The sequence below is a fragment of the Cupressus sempervirens genome, chromosome 5 (genome assembly GCF_028749045.1).
Source record: "Cupressus sempervirens isolate cs-2001-9-10 chromosome 5, ASM2874904v1, whole genome shotgun sequence".
Classification (NCBI taxonomy): domain Eukaryota; kingdom Viridiplantae; phylum Streptophyta; class Pinopsida; order Cupressales; family Cupressaceae; genus Cupressus; species Cupressus sempervirens.
The window spans coordinates 520,620,782-520,630,591 of record NC_143122.1 but is presented as its reverse complement, the minus strand read 5'-3'; positions in this window follow the sequence as shown (position 1 = coordinate 520,630,591).

The window sequence follows — 9,810 nt, the reverse complement described above, 5'->3', positions numbered from 1 at the left end:
AGACTGGCCAATCATTTACTAATTTATCCTATAGGATTAGATGATCCATATTATAATCCTATGTCAGTTCAATCATTTTCATCTTGTGTTACTAATTATTCTTCCCAACTAACATTCTCAATTAATTGATATTTATTAATTAATTGATTCATAATTCTCAAACTATGGAAATTCTCAATTTCCCAAGTCCTATTTTCCACCTCTAATAATCATTTTACTAATTTTCATTTGTGTTGATATATGAGTTTTTAATTCAAATATTCCACCTAGCCTTGACACATAAACATGACACATCACTGATATTCTCCACACACTTTGTCAAAAATATGTCATATTTGATATATTTTATTCCTTATACATGTCTATAATAAGCCTCTGTCATCATAGATTATTGGCTATAAGTAACTTTGAGGTGTCATATGCATGTCATAGATTCTCCTCCACTTTTAGCCATGTTGATTTCCATGCATCATAGAATCCTACAAGTGGCTTGGAGATGTCATATACAAGTCATAGATTCTCCTCTATTTTTAGTCATGTTGACTTTTGAGCATCAGTGAATATCATATTTGGCATCTTGTGTCATATGCGTCATGGATATTCTAATGAATATCATGCCAAGTTTCACATTTACATTGAAATGTGTCCATCCTCTCATTCATTTCTCTCCTCTTGCACATTGGCTATAAGTTGAGCCTTCTTGCTCCCTTTTCTAGTCTTCAACCTTTGTCTTCAACATCCTTAAGATCCATATTCTTTTATTCTTTGTCTTTAGCATCCATTAGTCTTGAAATCACTCTTCTAGTATTCTCAATAGCATCATCTCATCAATAGGATTTTTCTTTCAATTTTGTGTACTATAGGTAATTGTAGCTACATCAAGTGGAGAAGAAAGAAGGACATGGGAGCTACAACTAAAATATTGAGTTTTAAATATGTTTCTTTCTTTGTTTTAGGTGGCTTTTATGGTATATTAGAAGAGTTTTAGTGTATGTTTATTGACTTTTTTGATTTCTTAGCATATGCTAGGTTTTAACCCATTTTCTAGTCCTACAATTGGTGAACCCGACATGAAGATCATGCAAACTAACTTGGGTTTCTTGTTTTTGTGCTTGTAGGTGCAAGGAAGGACCTCATTTGAAGGAGTACAATGTCTATCTACTCTTTCTTATCACACCTATCTTAACTAGGGGTGTCGATAACTTTTTTTTAATCATTCATTGTGCATTTATGTAGCTTGTTGTCCTAGGGTACATGCTTCTCTTTCAAGGCACACTTGGGACCTTTAGGAAGCTATTTTAGGGGCCTAGGATTAACTATAACCCCTTATATTTTATTTTAATTATAATATACATCTAGGGTTTCAATTTCATTCTAGGACTTAGGATAGATGTTTTTGTGCTGCTAATGATCTATTTGTAGCATGTGGTGATCTTTGGGAGAAGACATATCAATTACAAACTACTAATGCTTATTTATCGGATGTTGTTGAAGACACATATGCTTGTCTAAACCTTATGTGTGGATTTTTTTACATTATATAACACTTCATTTGGTGTACTAAAATGAATTTTCTTTTCCACTTGGTGTCCATGCATCATTTATAACCCTAGGAGATAGATGGACGTATTCTCTCCCCTGGCAATTTGTGGATCTTGGGTGCAAGAGAAATCTCTGTAACTTCTTTAGAGAGGCCTACCTTAGACACAAGACTCACCACTTTGTGAGCCCTAGGGGATGACCTTGAAGTAGTAATGGGCCAAAGTCAGGTCAACATTCTAGCCTCTATAACAAATGCAATATGGTTAATGCCATGTCAGTAGTATTGTTGCATGATAGCTCTCCTCTAATACCCTTGTGGTGTGTCAAAACCCATTTTTTGAGGCTAGGAGACCTTATGTAGAAGTTTATCATTCACTTGCCAAATGTAATGCCTAAACTAAACACCTTTTCTTAGATGCCAAAAAATTTCTATCCACTAGCTCAGGGGGTCACCCATGCCCATGAAAACATCCCACATACTTGCAATGCTTAGTAGAGGCAATAGTCCCTTCAACAATGATGACCCTTGGGATTCAGATCTTGGTAGCCCTAAGAAGTGAGTACATTATAAGGGGGAGCCTGTGGTGCCAAGATCTAGGTTTTCCACTCTAGATCAGTGTCATTGAACTTTGGTTCAAGTGGGAATTTAGTGGATATAGTCTTAAATCCTAGGTTGTGGTGTGTCTTTTCAATTTAACAACAACTATTCTTGTTTATGGCGTCTTGCATATGTGAATAAAATTAATCAAGATAAATCCAAATTTGAAAACATGCACAAACACCTTAAACCTTGGATATTATCAATCACTACCAAAACATTACACCTCTTGTCAATACAGTGCAAACTTTTGTCCAAACACTCAAGACTTGGAAAACATGACCCTGAGGAGTGCTTGGCATGACTTAGATTCTACCCTTACATAATATACCATTATACTTTTCATTCTTTGAGCTTCATGCTTGCATTCTCTAAGCCTCATTTTTCATCTTATTAGTCCTTATTTGGCATCCATCACCTTTCATATTTCATTTCTTAGGCTTCATTTTGCATACCTTAGTTTTTGCATTCCAACCCTAAATCTATATTTTGCATCTCCCAACTTGCATTCTTGCATACCAAACCTTCATTTTTTACATCTTAACCCTCATTCCATGTGTCCTATCCTTCATTTTTCATCCTTGGTTTGATCGTAGCACTATCCACTATCATTTAACTCACTAGAAAAATGGTCTAATACTCACCAATCCCAAAATCACCTTAGTTTCAAACCACTTTACTAACTATGATCTTAAATTACCATCTGCTCTTTAACTAGCCCCAAATACACCATGGGTGTAGTTTAATCTATCTAAGTGCACTTGGTTTCCAAAATACCTAGTTTTGACTTCCATATAGCATTTTTAGATCCTTAAGTTGTCACTAGGTGCCTGGATAGGCCCCCCTTGTTGATCATATCCTAAACTTCAATCTACATGTCCTAACCTTCATTATGCTCACTTATGGATTCATTACTTAAGTCATAACCCTCATTTTTCATCTACAATCTGATCTTAACATCATCCCAAACAACCTAGCTCTCAAGTATAGCAGGCTGACAGTCAACTAGTCTAGAATAAGTAAGCTTTCAACCCAGTCTCCCAACTACACTATGAAACTAAAAATTGCACTCAAACTAGACCCAATTTTACAATAGGTGCAATATTTGGTGTTTTCATAGCACAATTGGTTACCATCATGACCATTTTGGGCCTCGAGACTACATTTTGGGACCTTGGAACATCCTCCTGAAGCCTGTGTAGTTCCACATTTTGAACATGACCTAGAACATCATTTAGCACCCCAAACATCATTTTTCATCCTAGGAACTTTTCATATTACATATCCAATCAGCATAATGCTCATTTTTACTTCCCCTAAACATCATTTTGAACCCAAAACCCTTTGAATTTAGCCAAAAATTAGAACAAAGTATGAGTCTTAGAGTATCTCCTAATATTGATGGATGATGGATCTTGACTAGTCCTTTTACCATTTTTTTTATCATTTTCTTGGATCAAACTCTATCTATTTCTTTATGGATTTGACCTTGTCATTTTTATCAACTTGATCTTTTTCAATTTTTGTCTCTTTTTGGTCAAGATCTAAAGTCCACCTTCACAAGGTCAAACTCTTAGACTAATACTTTCCAAAGATTTTATCCTAAGTTCATAACCTTGCATATACCCTTATCACAGCATTATCATATTCCTCGTCTCCCTAAATTTCACTTTGATTAACCCTAGTTGCATAACCACTTCATCTTACATAGTCTAAAACCCTAACATCTCCTCCAATATCAAACACCATCAACTTTTTGATCGATCAACTTGTCTTCTTGATATCATATCCCTATGTTGCATGTCCTAAATTTCATTATCAACCTTAATATACCTCCCTTTTCATAATCCAACTTGCATACATCAACCTCTAACATCATTCCCAAATCTAAAGTTCAACCCTAATCTGCATTTTGCATACCATAGAGTCATTTTCATGCCCATTGGTCAAAATCCAAAACATCCTTCACATTTGTAGTTGTGCATCAATTTCTTATGATATTTGCATCTTTCATATCAAAACCCTAGGTCATTTTTCACTTCCATAGATTGTATAACATACCTAACCCTTAAAAATCCAAAAAATACTTATATCTTACCTACCCACTTCCAGATTATCAAGTTTTGCCCTATTTTACCAATTGTACCCCTATTTTGCCAATTGCACACTTTAGGTGCATAGCTAGTAGTTTCAATGTATAGTTGTTAGTTTTAGAGTGCACTTGGTAATTAGGGATTTCATTTTAGATTCCAAAACCCTAAACTACATTCTCACAGATTTCCTTGCATCCCTAAAACCTAGAAGACACCTAAAAACACTTAGATCGTTCACACTCTACATATTTGTCACCCTAACACATATTTTTACCAACTGCTTACCTTCAGGGCCCCAAGTGCACTAAGGGTACACTTGGTACTATTAGAGTGTATTTGGTAGTTTAGATGTGCACTTGGAAGGTAGAGTGTCCATTTAGGGTTTTCTCCATTACATCTACACCCTTAAGTATCATGCTAGCAGTTACAAGGACACAATCAACTTAGAGACCAAAAGAACCATAACAACCCTTATTTTCTAAGGTATAAACACAATCAAAACCTCATCCATGAAAAAAGAAGAGCAAGAAACCTCAACAAACATTTGACAAGGACCAAAATAAAGCATCACAACCTTTACTTGTAGAACCATTGACTATGTATCTGCAAAAACCCTAACAATCAAGAAATGGCACAACCAACCCTAAACAACATGTCTACTATGAAGTTTCCTTTAAAAACTTCCCCTACACATAGAATGGTTCAATGCAGTCACATTTGTAAGCCCATATATGTACCTATATTGTGCCTAGATGTGTAAGTGTACCTATTACTCCTGAGGATTAAGAAACTCATCCATTTGAATTTAATAAACCTAACACAAGTACCTTCAATCGTCCAAACATACAAGGTACCCTGCACCTTATTCATGATTTAAATGTAGATTATGTCATCACTGATGAAGAAATGGATAGGGATTTCCAAGATAAGACTTTTCAAAAAAACTTTAAACTTTTGGCCGCCCAAGAAATTGTCAAATTTAATCCAAATTTGGAGGGATCTAAGTCCAAACATCAAAACAACCTAATATTTGAAAGCATACAACCCATGATTAATTTGGACGTCGACAAGGGAAAACAACCTTTGGAATTTTCAAATACATAGATAACAACTATAAGATCCCACCAAGAATCAACCATTGAAATTCTCCAAAGTACTTTTGAACACATTAATATCAATCCCTTGTTTGATGAACATCATCAATCAATGGCAACAAGAATCTTCCAAAAAATCCCAAAAGGACATTAAGAATTGACATCAATCACATAATGCAACAATAAGATGTGCCTAAGGGGACTTGCAATGTAGGGATTCCAAACATGTCTTCTTTGGAGGAAAGTCAACAAAGTGCACCCTTGCTCCTAAATCTACCAACTGTTATGACATCATATGTTATGGACATTAGAGTGGGGTTATCATTTCATCAAAAGACTGATCTATCAATGCCTACTACAACTACTCAACTTATAGTACATAGGAAGCAATTAAGCCCTTGTCATGAATCTTGAGGGGAGCACTGAAAAAATTTCCAACAATCTCCCCCTTAGTGTTACTCAAGGGTCTAAGGATTTGAACCTTTAACCAAACTCTAGTACCACTTCTTAGAGTGGGGATGTTGTTGCACCAAAAGACTGATCTTTCAATGCCTGATACAACCACTCAACTTATAGTACATAGGAGGTGGTTAAGCCCTTATCATGAATCCCAAGGGGAGCACTAAAATAATTTCCAACAATGGAGCCCCCTATGAGTATACCATGTGAAACATCAATTGTAAAAACCCCTATTAACATACAAAGAAAGAGCCTTATCAAAATTTCACCCATTCCCCAAAGGCATATGTCCCATTTCCAAATCAATAGGATATCCCATGGTGAAACATCTAATACAAAAAAGTATCAAAACAAATACCAAACATGATTTTCACCTCTAAAGGACATAACCAACTTCCAGGACAACAACAACCTATAGTGGTACAAGGACTTAACATCCCTAATGCATAACCAAGTCAAAATCCACTTAACATGCATACAACATATCAACATCAACAAAAAACAACCTCAAGTGGTACAAGGATCCAACTTCCCTAATGGATAACCTAGCCTAAATCCACTTGACTTACACATAATGTACTAGCAACAATTCCAACAACAACAAGCCATGTTTAATAAAAACAAAAGAAACTAAAACAATAGTTGGAATACCAAAGATGCCTAGTGCAAAAAATTTCCTATCAACAAAACTTGTTACAACAACAACATACACCACTACAACCTCAATAGATATCTCTACAACAACAATCACATATGTGATCTCTCATTCAACCAATAGAGATATCTCATCAACAACTACCACAAATGGCACAAAAAAAACCACAAAAATTGATGCAACAATAGCCCATTGTACAATAATCACAATCAATACCACAAGTACCACAACATTTAGAACAAAAAGGACCATTTTTTCTTTGAGGTGCTAACATACGTCCACCACATAGCAACACATCACCCAAGTCTTCAAATATAGAAATATCATAATTGAGTAGATGCAATTTTCACCATAGAAAGAGATCTATTCATAGACATAAAAGACTCAAAGAAAGTACCATCATTCAAAACCCTAATGAGGACTTATTACACTATTTCAAACAACTATCCAAACAAGACGAGGCATGGAAGTCCAAAAGAAATAGCCTCTATACACATAAAGGGACTTATATCCTAATCTATTTGATAAAAGTCTATATATGCCTCCATTCCCAAAACAATTCAAGGCACCAAGTTTTGAAAAATATAGAGGAAAAGGAAACCTAGTTGATCACATCAGGGAATTCTATGCCTCTTATACTAAAATTAGTAATGAGCCCACATACTTCATGAGACTATTCCCTTGTTATTTAGGTGGGACCACACTGGAATGGTACTCCAAAATTCTTGGTAACATAAAATCTTGGTCAGAATTAGTAGACAAATTCATCTCCCACTTTGTCTTCAACATTACAAATGAGGTGACACTTTTTGATTTTTGCTCAACCAAAGAAAAGACAAGAGAGTCATTCATCATATTCTTATTATGTTGGAGAAACCTAGTTAGTTAATGCTCACTAAATATTCTTGAAGAACAACAAGTTAATCTATGAATTGAAAACCTAGTCCTTGATTTAATGTACAAACTCAAGATAAGAAGTTCGAACACCATTGCCAAGCTAATAAATAAGGAAGCTAGCATTGAAGATGTCCTCATCTACAAAGGCATCCTCAAGACAAATAAGGAAAACAAAAATACAAACTCATATACATACAAGGAAATGAACTTCTCCAAGAACAAGAATGTAACCAATGATGGTATTGTGGATGCATGAATGATCAATGCAACACAACCTCAACTAACTCTAAAAGGTGTTGTATAGTGTAAAATATGGATGATTAGGGTTTAGAATAATGCATATGAAAGAGACCCTAAACCCATACATATAAATTCTTATGATATGGAAAGTAAATATAAGAAACTAATATGAAATGAGTAAATAAAGATACTTACCTCCAAAAAAGAATCTGTTCAAAACCCTTTAAAATAATCTTAGAAACTATTGATTTTTGTGAATTTGAACCGAAACTACAAGATCTATCTATAAAACCTAGAAATATTTTTCTTTTATGAGAGTAGGTTAACCTTGACCTAGGTAGAAAAAGTCAACCTTGATCCCAAAAATTCAACCTTAACCCTAGAAAGTTGACCTTGACTCATAAAATTGACCATGACCAGCTTCGCTCTAACAAAAATCATGGTCATGGATCCCAAAACTTTGGCAAAAAGGGTATCCAAATTTTCACTTCACTTAATTCTTCCACACTTGTACCTTTAAGAAAAATGGTTTTATTTGTTTGATAGAGGGTTTTCCTTGGTCAAACCCTAGTTTGGAATTAACCTTGAAATTGAAATTGAAATATAGATAAAAAAGTAAATGGAACTATTCACTTTGCTTATGGTAAAATCCTTGTGGAGGATTTGAATCCTTGAATCCAAAAGAATGAATACTCTAAATGAATGTAGAATAGGATATATGATGTCTCAAATCAATTGTCTTAGATATTCAACACCAATCTTGAATGGATCTTGGATCAGGAAGAGGCTTGAATGGAAATGAATGAATCTTCAACAAGAGGGTTCCATAGAGCTTGAATCCTTCAATAACCACTAATAGATCTCCTTGATGAATTGAATGCTTGAAATCTTGAAGGCTTGAATACTCGAATGCTTGCTTGTACTGGAGAGCTTGATCATGAAAGTGGATGCTTGATAATAGATAATAGATAGTAGATTCATGAGATAATGGATATTAGATGGATAAAATGAGAGAGGAAAGTTTCCTTATATAGAGATCTGGGGCACAAACTCCTAGAGAGGCTAAAATATGAGAAATAAATTCCATTGGACCCTTACCCTTAGAAATGGACCTAGATTAAATTTTATTTAAGACTTTACCATTTCAGAGACCAAAATAGTTGACCCAGAAGTAGGAAAACAATTCTTCCTAAAACCTGACATCTAGAAATCATGGAACTTTTAAATTTGGACTTTGGGTTAGGGTCAAGGTTGACTCTAAGCTAGGTCAAATTCAAGGTTGACCTTGACCCTAAGGTCAAAAATCTTAGGATCTCAATCTAGAATGCTAGAAAAATGCAGAAAGAAAGTGGAAAAGGGGGCACAATTAGGGGAAAAATCTAGAACTAATCCAAGGACCCATTCAAGGTGCTTGACATGACCCCAAACCACTTACTTAGAGGGCTAAATGCTCTAAACATGGAAGTGCTTCCATTTTGAGATTATACATTAGGCCTAGACTTAAGAAAGAGTATGGATTTGATGTAGACTCTTGGTAAAGGAGATCATAATAAAAAGACAATCTTATCAAAAGCAAAGGGAGAAAGAGATCCTCAAGCCCCTAGGGACTCAAGTGTTTATCAACTCCAAGATGACAATAAGAGAGACATCACTAGAAAAAAGAGAGAAAAGGAGATAGGAGTGGCTAGCTCTCTTGGTAAGATATGTGTATCTCACTATGAACCACAAAAAAATAGGATGGCCTACCAAGAAAAAACTTAACAGTCACCCCATAAATTTATGCACCTTCTAGCAGCTTTGTGCATATACATAGTGCATATTTTGAGAACTTTTATAAAGTAACCATGGAACCATATTCTCATATCACCATAGAATACATTTGTAAAATGTGTATCTCTTAAATATTTAGCAACTTATGTGTGTTACCTTCCTAGGATTTAGCATATTGAAAATTGAAAATGCATGTCTCTTCAGGATTTAGCAACTTATGTGTGTTACCTTCTGAGATTTAGCATGTTGCAAAATAAAATGTTGGAACAAAAATGCATAATATAGAATGAAGAAGGTCATTTATATGCCCCGCTCTTTAAGATCAAAAAAATATATACTATTTTGACATATTAAGGAAAGAAAAGAACAAGGATAGAGCCCTCTTTAACATCAAGACAATATCCATAGACAACACCCAATCTAAGCCAAGAAGGTCACAACTCCTATAAGGCCATGGAAGAG